General features: G+C 40.5%; 1 protein-coding gene across 1 annotated transcript in view; it reads left to right on the top strand.

Annotated features, from left to right (window-relative positions):
* The first annotated feature begins 235 nt into the window (after positions 1 to 235).
* MECP2 (methyl-CpG binding protein 2) overlaps positions 236 to 9,353 on the top strand; it is a 55,571-nt gene continuing 46,453 nt past the window's right edge. Inside the window, exon 1 of the mRNA XM_055337810.1 lies at positions 236 to 353. The gene's annotated coding sequence lies outside the window, so the exon portion shown is untranslated. The remainder of the gene's footprint in view (positions 354 to 9,353) is intronic.

Below are 9,353 nucleotides of genomic sequence, written 5' to 3'. Positions count from 1 at the left end.
AGGTGTCAAGACTTGTGATAGTGTCGATTCTAACACACATGAATCTTTATTTTAGTATTGTGTGTTACGTGCTAGTAATTTGTGGTTTATCCTTTGTTTCTATTAGGTAAGCTGGGAAATAGCATAGCACTTTGTCTATATGTTTATCTTCAAAATGTCCCAAATAGCCCTGGGAAAAAGGTCGTGCAGCACAATGGGGGCTTTCAACTTACGATTTTCTTTGTTTTAGGCTCCATAAAAATACAGACTCACCAGTTCCTGCTTTGATGTGACATGTGACTCCCCAGAATACATCTTGCTTCTGTAGACCAGCTCCAACAGGATTCCATGGTAGCTGGAATGTTAGGGCTCAGGTAAGTAACCTTCCTTTTTTTTTTTTTAGTATATGTCCTGGTTTGGCCATCTGTTTTTAAAAAAAAAAAAAGGAAAAAAAAAACAAGATGTACTACTCTTGGACAGTATAAAAGTACCCCAAAGACTAAAGATATAACTGTGCCAAACTGTGCCATATAATAAAAAAAAGTCACTTCCCTGAGCCCTGAAAGGTCAGTTTGGGTAGGGTTACTTGGTAGCCACAGCGTGATCTGGGGGCGGGCGTCAGATTAGAGCCGGAACTGGTGATCTGCAACTTCAGTTCACCTTGAAGCAGGTCAGCTGAGCTGAGAGCGCTTTGACTGAGCTCTTCACCTGCCACTGCTGCTGTTGCCTAGCGGTCTTCAGCATGGTGCTCTGTTTGCTTTGGTTTTGGGTAAATGACTTCCTGGTCAATGTTAGTGAGCAGTGGTAAGACATTTTCAGATATGGGAACTGGTGTGTGGTCCCCTAGAAGGATGGCCTCCTGAAAGCTGTCTCAGAACAGCAGAGCCCATGGCTGATGGCTGTGCTTGCTACTCTCCTCCCATGGGAAGTACAGAGAGCACCCAGACACAGATCTGACTCTAGAGCAGAATGGATGCCTTTCGAAAAGCTGAGGATCCGAGCCATATGAGGTCTGATACTCAGGTGCTCTATAAGCCACACTTTTGGCTACTTTGCTGCCATTGTGTGGACTTTAATTTTGTAAAAATGAGTGGTTCCCTAATTTCTCAACAGTCAGGCTCAATATCTCAAGCTTTTTTAAAATCAGTGGTCATTCCACATTTGATGTTTTGACACCTGGATTTCAAACATTTCATGTGGTAAGGCGGAACATACTCCTTGAATTTTCTCAGTCCTCTTCCTAAGAAAAAATGTGAGTTGACACTTATGCTGCCATTGCGATTCCAGCGGAGACCCCCAAGTAGCACTTTGTTGTGTCTCTCTGGTGGTTCCTGACACCTCGGTCTAAAGCTTTGTGGACATCCATGACATAGCCTGTTAGGGGACTATGTGAGGGGCAGGGTTTGGGGAAAGGAGAAGAGAAGGTGTGGAAGGAAGTGAAGAGCACTGCACTGCCTCCGAGTCCCAAATTTGGTTCCAGTCCTGATCCTGTGACTCAAATTGTCATTTCTCCTTTATTGCTGCGGGGTGTACTCTGGGCCCTGCTGACAGGACGTTCTTTGTACACCACGTATTTATGCTGGTGGGAGTTGTGTGGCTGGTGCTTTGTGCATTGTCTCAGAAATTGTGTGGACTAAATGTAATATGGCTAGTGAATGGGTTTCTTCTGGTAGATGTTAGGCCTGGGGGTGGTTTATGTTTTTAATAGTCTTTTTCTCAGATTATGAATGGATTTTATAAAACAGGCAGTGGTCACTCTACATAGTTTCTTCTAAGAAAATGTAGAAAGGAAGAGATGTTTAAAAACGTATCTATTACTTATGAGTGGAAAAGACCCAGCCATTTGAACTTCAAGGAGCATTGAGGGGAATTCTCCAAGGACAGGACCTGTCTTTAGTAAATAAGTGTTGGATATCTTACTCTTCTTTTTTTAAGGAATTATAAAAATAAAAATAATGCATGCTTTTATAGAAAACAAACCATTTTAAAGTATACCATGTAAAAAGGTGAAAGCTCCCCATTACTCTCTGTCCTCACTGCCCACCCAGAGCAACCACTATTAATGTAGATACTTCTGAATCTTCTCAGACTATACAAATACGCATTTTTTGTGTTTTTAACAAACCAAGGATGGTATTACACATAATCTGCATCTGTCCATGTCATGTGTTTTTCTCTGCCTCATTTCTGTTAAACGGGCAATGTGATCTGGTGCTGACTTATTGTCATGCATTGTCCCCCTATTGGCTTTCCCAGTGGTTCACTATTAAAAGATGCTACTGGATTGAATTTCCTCACGTGCCAGTCTTTTTGAAGAACAGCTGTCTAAACCTGGAATTGCTGATGGGTACCACCACATCGCCTTCCAAAATGTTTCAGTTCCCATGACAGTCTGAGAAAGTGGCACTTCCCATACCCTCCAGAATTGGATGCCCATCTTTTCAATTTGTGCTCCTTGGGTTATTACTGAGGCTGGACCTCAGTAATCATCAGCCGTTTGTATTTGGTCTTTGTGAATTGCTTGCCTGTTGATGTCCTGCATTCATTCTTCCATCAGGATATTTTTTAAGTTGATTTGTAAGAACTTATAATGTATTAAGGATATTCTTTGTCATCATGCAGATGTTTTTCCTACCTCATCATAAAATTTTGATTCTGCCTCTCTTTTTGATGTATGAGACTTCTGTTATTATTTTTTTCTTTGGCTTTTATACTTAGAAAGTCCTTTCCTACTTTAAGAACATGTTAATATTCATCTATATGTTTTTGTTCCTAAAAAAAACTTGATGTACTATATTGATATATACAAAAGAATCTTATAGGTAAGTTGTCCTGTGTTTTTCATATGGTTATAATGCCTGTTTTTGTATTGAACTTTGAGTAGGGATGAGGTCTAGAGCCCATTTAGCCAGTTGTGTCATAGCCATTTGGTGATTCAGTCATCTGGTCTTCACCTTTATCATAATGTTGACTTCAAGTAAGCAAAGCATCTCTTCTTTTTTCTTTCTGAAGTTTTTCTTTGTGAGACTTGATGGCAAGCTGGTCAGCATATAACCATCTCTTCATTCACCCAACAAGTCCTTGAGCCCCTGATTCAAGGCAGGGCCAATGTTGGGCCCTGCAAGTGCTGCCTTCTCCTTGACTTGGGGCAGGGCTACAGAGGTTGCAGTGCCTGTAGCTACAGTGCTCATTCCAGAAGACTCAAGAAAATAGTGGATCTTCACAAAGTAGGTTTTGGATAAACTAGGAGGAATCCAGAGGGGTGTGTGTGTGTGTGTGTGTGTGTGTGTGTTAAATTCTAACACAGAAGTGAGAGCTTAGGGTAGACTGCAACATAAGCATCGTTTGTTTCCTAACTCATGTAATTGCAAGCTGATTTTTGTCTTGAATTATGATGAGGGCTTTTTGCTGTTAAAACAGTTCTATATTCAGCTAGCTCAGTTGTGATGGAATAAAAGTTGTGTACTGATAAAAATGGTAATTTACTTCTATGATGATTTTGAAGCATTTCTATAATAGCTCATAAAAATAAAGACAGGCTTTTGGTGATTATATTCTGAGGGAAAAAGTAATTTTTTGCAACTTGCATCATTTAAATCTAATAAATAACCTTAAAACTGAAGTGGAATCCTGATTTGAATCGAAAAATATTTTTTACTTAGAGAAGGGATATAAATGACTTATGATTAAGGAAAAACCTTCTTGTATAAGGCTGGGGTTTTTAAAATGAATTTTTAAAAATAGGTATATAGTACAGAATGAAAAAGGTTGTATAAGAGGTTATATGGTTAAAGAGCTCCTTGCCACCTTGTCCCCAAATATCCATTTCTCTCTCATTACCAGTTTCTTACTAATCTAGGTGTGTGTGTATGATGTGTGTGTGTGTGTATGTACATGTGCCTGTGTGTAATTTTTTAAATTGTGGTAAAATATACATAACATAAAATTAGCATTTTATCCATTTTTAAATGTATACTTTTGTGACATTAAGGGCATTCTTGTGCAACTGTCTCCATTATGTGTTTCCATAACCCTTTTCATCTTGCAAAACTGGAACCATCTCCACTAAACCCTAACTCCCTATTCCCCCTCCCCCAGCCCCTGGCAACTACTCTTCTCCTTTCTATTTCTATGAAATTAACTATTCTTAAAAAAAAAGGAAAAAAGAAATTGTTCTAGATACCTCATATTATCTATTTTAGAATTGTGTTTATATATTTTGTGTGCAGATATACATACAAACAAGGGTGTGTGTTTTGACACAAATGGTAAAATACCACGTACATTTCCAAAATGTGCTGTTTTTAGTTAATGTATCTTGGAGATTGATATCAGTTTCTGTAGAGCTAATACCATTCTTTTAAGGGTTTAGAAGAGATTTCTAGACGTGGGACTTGCCTGGGTCAAAGTGTATCTGCATTTTAAACTTAGATATTGCTAAATCAAAGGTGGCCTTTTAATTGCATAGTTTTAAAGAAAAGACTATGTATGAGTAGGTGAGCACAAAAATTTATGGCTGTGGTGCTATTTGTAGAGACTAGAGAGCCATTAATTAGGCTAGGAAGAAATAATTTTTAGCAGTTAGCATTAGAGACAAAACTTCAGAAGCTTCCATTTCATCAGATGTGACCTCATGTGAGCAGAGCCTGTGAGGCAGGACCCTTTACTTGACAAGGAGAACTTCAGCCAGTTCTGATCTGTGAACTTTGAAGAAAATGGAGCATTTTTATTTTGGTACTAAGTTGCACTGGCTCCTTGGGACTCAGAGTTGAAGAGTCTCCTGAAGCTGCTGGACCTTCTATCTTATTTGCATTTTAATATGCTTTTTAAAAGATGTTATTTATTTATCTATGAGAGGCATGGAAAGAGAGGCAGAGACATATGCAGAGGGAGATGCAGAACTCGATCCCAGAACCCTGGGACCACGCCCTGAGCTGAAGTCAGATGCTCAACCGCTGAGCCACCCAGACTTCTCTGTATTGTAATATGCTTAAGGAATATCCTGGAAGTATTTGGGACCAGATTGCTGTTGCTTCATTTCTCTTTGATTCTTGTCCTCTTGATAGAGCAATACTTCCATTAATTTACCATATACCAATTGAGTGTATATTCTGTGTCATTTACTGTACTAGATGCTACAAATTCCCCTCAGCTATCTTCAGGCATAAAGGAAGATACAGATAGGCAAACAGACTGTTACTTTACAAGGGGCCAAATGTTATGATGGAAGAGTACCGACCACTGAAGGTGCACATAAATGTTAGAGGGGTCCCATCTAGACTTGGTAGTGAGGTCAGGGAAGAGACTTCTTTGAAAAGTGATCTCCAGGACTTGAACGATAGGGCAACATTAGCTAGTCCAGGAGAAGATATGAGTGGGGAAGAGACCAGCATGTATGGAGGCTCAGACAAGAGAGAACTAATGGGCTGGGTCTGAGGAATCTGGAGTGTGGAGATGGGACAGGTGCAGCAAGCCAGGCCTGAGGGCTAGGAGCAATTTTGTTTACAGAGAGTGCTGGTAGGAAATCAGACACACCACACCCACTGTGCCAGATAGGTTCTGCTTTCCTTATACATTGTATCACATTCTGAAATGTTCCTGAGCCCCAGAGGCAATGAGAGGAGTTGTGGCTGTCAATCCTGTCCCCTTTCCATCCCATACTACTCCAGAGGCCCTCTGCCCCTGAGCTGAGTTCCCACCCACCCATCAGGTCCCCAGGGCTCCCACTCCAGGTCTCTTTATGGAACCTTCCTTCCCTCCACTTCTGCCCCAGAAGACCCATGAGGAGAGGGCTTCCCCTTCTCCAACACACCTCATTCTCTTATACTTGATACTGAGGGGTGGGCTGGAGCTTGGGTGGTGTGAGAGTCACCTCTGATGCCAAACTCACTGCTTAGTTCTTTTGATTTTTATTTATTTATTTTTACCAAGACTTTCATGGTGAAGGAAGCAGTCTATAAGCATGCTCACTCTCTTGTCAAGGACCAGGTCCACCCTGATGAGCCACCATGGATGGCACCACTGTAATCCCCACAAGCCTGGGCCCAGGAAGTTGGATCAGAGCCCTCTTTGCCTCTTTGTACCTACCTAATTCTCTGCCCTCCCTTAGGGCATCCTGATGCTTCTGCCTTTGAGGTATTGCCTTCCCGCAGTCCTCCTTGCTGTCTTCCTCCCAAGCCTCTTCACTCTGCTCATGTGTTAGCACCTCAGGCGCTTTCTACTTGGACTTCAGAAATGTTAGCATTTTACCCTATTCACATCATTCTCCTTCTATGAAACTCCAGTGTGACGGCTTCAGTGAAATCCCAGGCCGTGGTTGCACTTGCTTGCCCTGCCTCCCTGAGGTAGCCAGTCCTCCAAAGGTAATGGGGATACTCTCCATGCAAGCTTTATGCTGTGTTACACACGATAATATATAACATTCAAAACTTGTTTTTACAAATATGCAGGAGGGTTTCCTACTCTGACATTCTGTAACTTGTTCTTTTCACTCAGTACTTGGCTTTTGAGCTTATTCTGTATTGCTCCGTACAGACCTTCATTCAACATGTCTCCCTGTGCTGTAGAAACATCTTTACAACAGAAGCCCCACCAGAGCCCAGAGGGAGAATGGAATTTAGAGAACTGGGGATTGACATCTGGTTTATGTTTACATCTTTTGGTCCTATTAACCAAGAAGATATTTTTATTTCTTTGTTTGTGAAAGCTTTCTACAAAAAAAGGCATCCATTTTCTAGATTTATTAATAGGGCAGTCCAAAGGTTTTATTTTTAGATTTGAAAGAAAGCAAAGAAGGCTTCTGAGATATGCACATTTCCCTTTGTTCCCATCTTCTTTGCAACATTCCACATTGCTGCTAAAACACGAACTTGAGCACTTTTAAGCACTAGCTGACTTTCTACATGTGGATTAATTTTTTTTAATATTTTATTTGAGAGAGAGAAAGCATAAGTAAGCAGGAGCGGCAGAGGGAGAGGGAGAAGCAGGCTCACCACTGAGCAGGGAGCCTGACGTGGGGCCCGATCTGGGGCCTAATCTGAGGACCCTGGGATCATGACCCGAGCTGAAGGTAGACTCTTAACTGACTGAGCCATCCAGGCACTCCTACATCTGGATTATTTTTGAAAATATTAAAGTATTTTGGTTTTTTGGGGACTTTTAGCAGTACTTACGTTTTGACGTTACTTTGATGAGTTGTATTTTAAATGAGTCTATACATATTTAAGAATATATTTTTAAAAATATGAATTTGTGTTTTTCTGTGTTTTGTTTTTTAAACAGCAGAAGGTATCAGTCCATATTAAGTACTAATTTGCTCTAATATTTTCAGCTGTTTTTGGAATTATACTTGGCCAAAGGAAAAAAAAAACAAAAACAAATGTCTGCAGTTGTGACAGTTTGTCTTTTTGTTCTGCTTAACTCCAGAATAATTATAGTGAATTTTTTTCTAGGCTCATAAGAACATAGAAATGATTAAAGTTGTCATAATACTTAAGGAGTTAGGGAAAGTTGAAAGTCTTTTTTTAAGTGGTCACCCTATAAAAAAATGTAGCTTATAAGCAACTGTCTAAAATTTCTTAGAGGGATCCCTGGGTGGCGCAGTGGTTTGGCGCCTGTCTTTGGCCCGGGGCGCGATCCTGGAGACCCGGGATCGAATCCCACGTCGGGCTCCCGGTGCATGGAGCCTGCTTCTCCCTCTGCCTGTGTCTCTGCCTCTCTCTCTCTCTCTGTGACTGTCATAAAAATAAAAAAAAATAAATAAAATAAAATTTCTTAGATACTCTTCTAGATTAAGACAAAGAAAAATGTATTTGTTAAGCTATTTATTTTTTAATTATAAAGCATCATTGCAGAAAATTTTGAAAATGCATATGGAAATCACTCTGGAAACTGTACCACATGGAGAAAACTGCTGTTCCTCCTCTTTGGTCTGTATCTTCCTAGACCAAGGATTCTATTCTGACTCATGGTTGAAAATCCATGGGTTCTGTGACCTTGGATGGGAAAAATACTTCATCTTGATGTTCACTAACCTCTCACTGAAAAATCAGTTTTCCTTCAATGAAAAATGTAGGCCACAGACCATGGTAGTATTAGGAGTACCTGTGACTTTGTCACCAATAGAGATGAAAGATGCTTTAAAAAAATTCTTATTAGATTTTCCTGTACTTTATTTTTTTATTAGATTTTATTTATTTATTTGACACAAAGAGAAAGGACACAAGCAGGGAAAGTAGGATAGGGAGAAGCAGGCTCCCTGCTCAACAGGGAGCTCCGTATCAGGACCAGAATCATGACCTGAGCCGAAGGCAGATGCTTAATCAACTGAGCCACCCAGGTGCCCAAAAGATACTTTCTTATTACATTATAGTTATAGATATTTCAGAAATATCATTTGTCCTCATCATATTTCACACCTAGGGTAGTTATTAGACCTAGTTATTTAATGGTTTCCTAAAGAAGCACATATTCCTCTAGCACCCATTTCCACATATGTTGTTAATCAGTTTCTATGCATCTAATTTTATGCATTTCAAAACGTTCTTCTGAGGAGGGTTCCAGAGAGCCCTAAGGATCCATGGCAGAAAAAGGCTAAGAACACCTGTGTACATTATACCATGCAACTACAAACATTGATGCAGTTTAGCACTTGAGTAGTCAGTATGTGGGGAAAGAGCCTAAAGAAAGCCCTAGAGCAGGAGTGCAATAAAGGGAGACAAAGTAACATTTAAAGCTTACTTGAAAATATCCTATCAAATATTTTTATGAACACATTTAGTGTTTTGAAGAATCTGTACAAAGTTTAATGCTACTAAATCTGTTTAAGAATACTTTTTTTTTTTACAGAATGCCTGGATGGCTCAGCAGTTGAGTGTCTGCCTTTGGCTCAGGTCTTAATCCTGGGGTCGTGGGATTGAGTCCCACATCAAGCTCCCCACAGGGAGCCTGCTTCTCTCTTTGCCTATGTCTCTGCCTCTCTCTCTCTCTCTCTCTCTCTCTCTCATAAATAAAAGACATCAATCAGACGTCTATCTGTAGATGTCACACGGGCGATTCTTTGTTTTTTCTTTTTTTTAATTTTTTTTAAATTTTTATTTCTTTATGATAGTCACAGAGAGAGAGAGAGAGAGAGGCAGAGACACAGGCAGAGGGAGAAGCAGGCTCCATGCACCGGGAGCCCGATGTGGGATTCGATCCCGGGTCTCCAGGATCGCGCCCTGGGCCAAAGGCAGGCGCCAAACCGCTGCGCCACCCAGGGATCCCTTTTTTGTTTTTTCTTACTTTTTATGTATTCATTCATGAGAAAGAGAGAGAGGCAGAGGGATGCGGGACTCGATCCCAGGACCCCAGGATCACACCCCAAGCCGAAGCCA

Source organism: Nyctereutes procyonoides, unplaced genomic scaffold (genome assembly GCF_905146905.1).
Source record: "Nyctereutes procyonoides isolate TBG_1078 unplaced genomic scaffold, NYPRO_anot_genome, whole genome shotgun sequence".
Lineage (NCBI taxonomy): Eukaryota > Metazoa > Chordata > Mammalia > Carnivora > Canidae > Nyctereutes > Nyctereutes procyonoides.
This window is presented reverse-complemented; position numbering and strand designations above follow the sequence as displayed.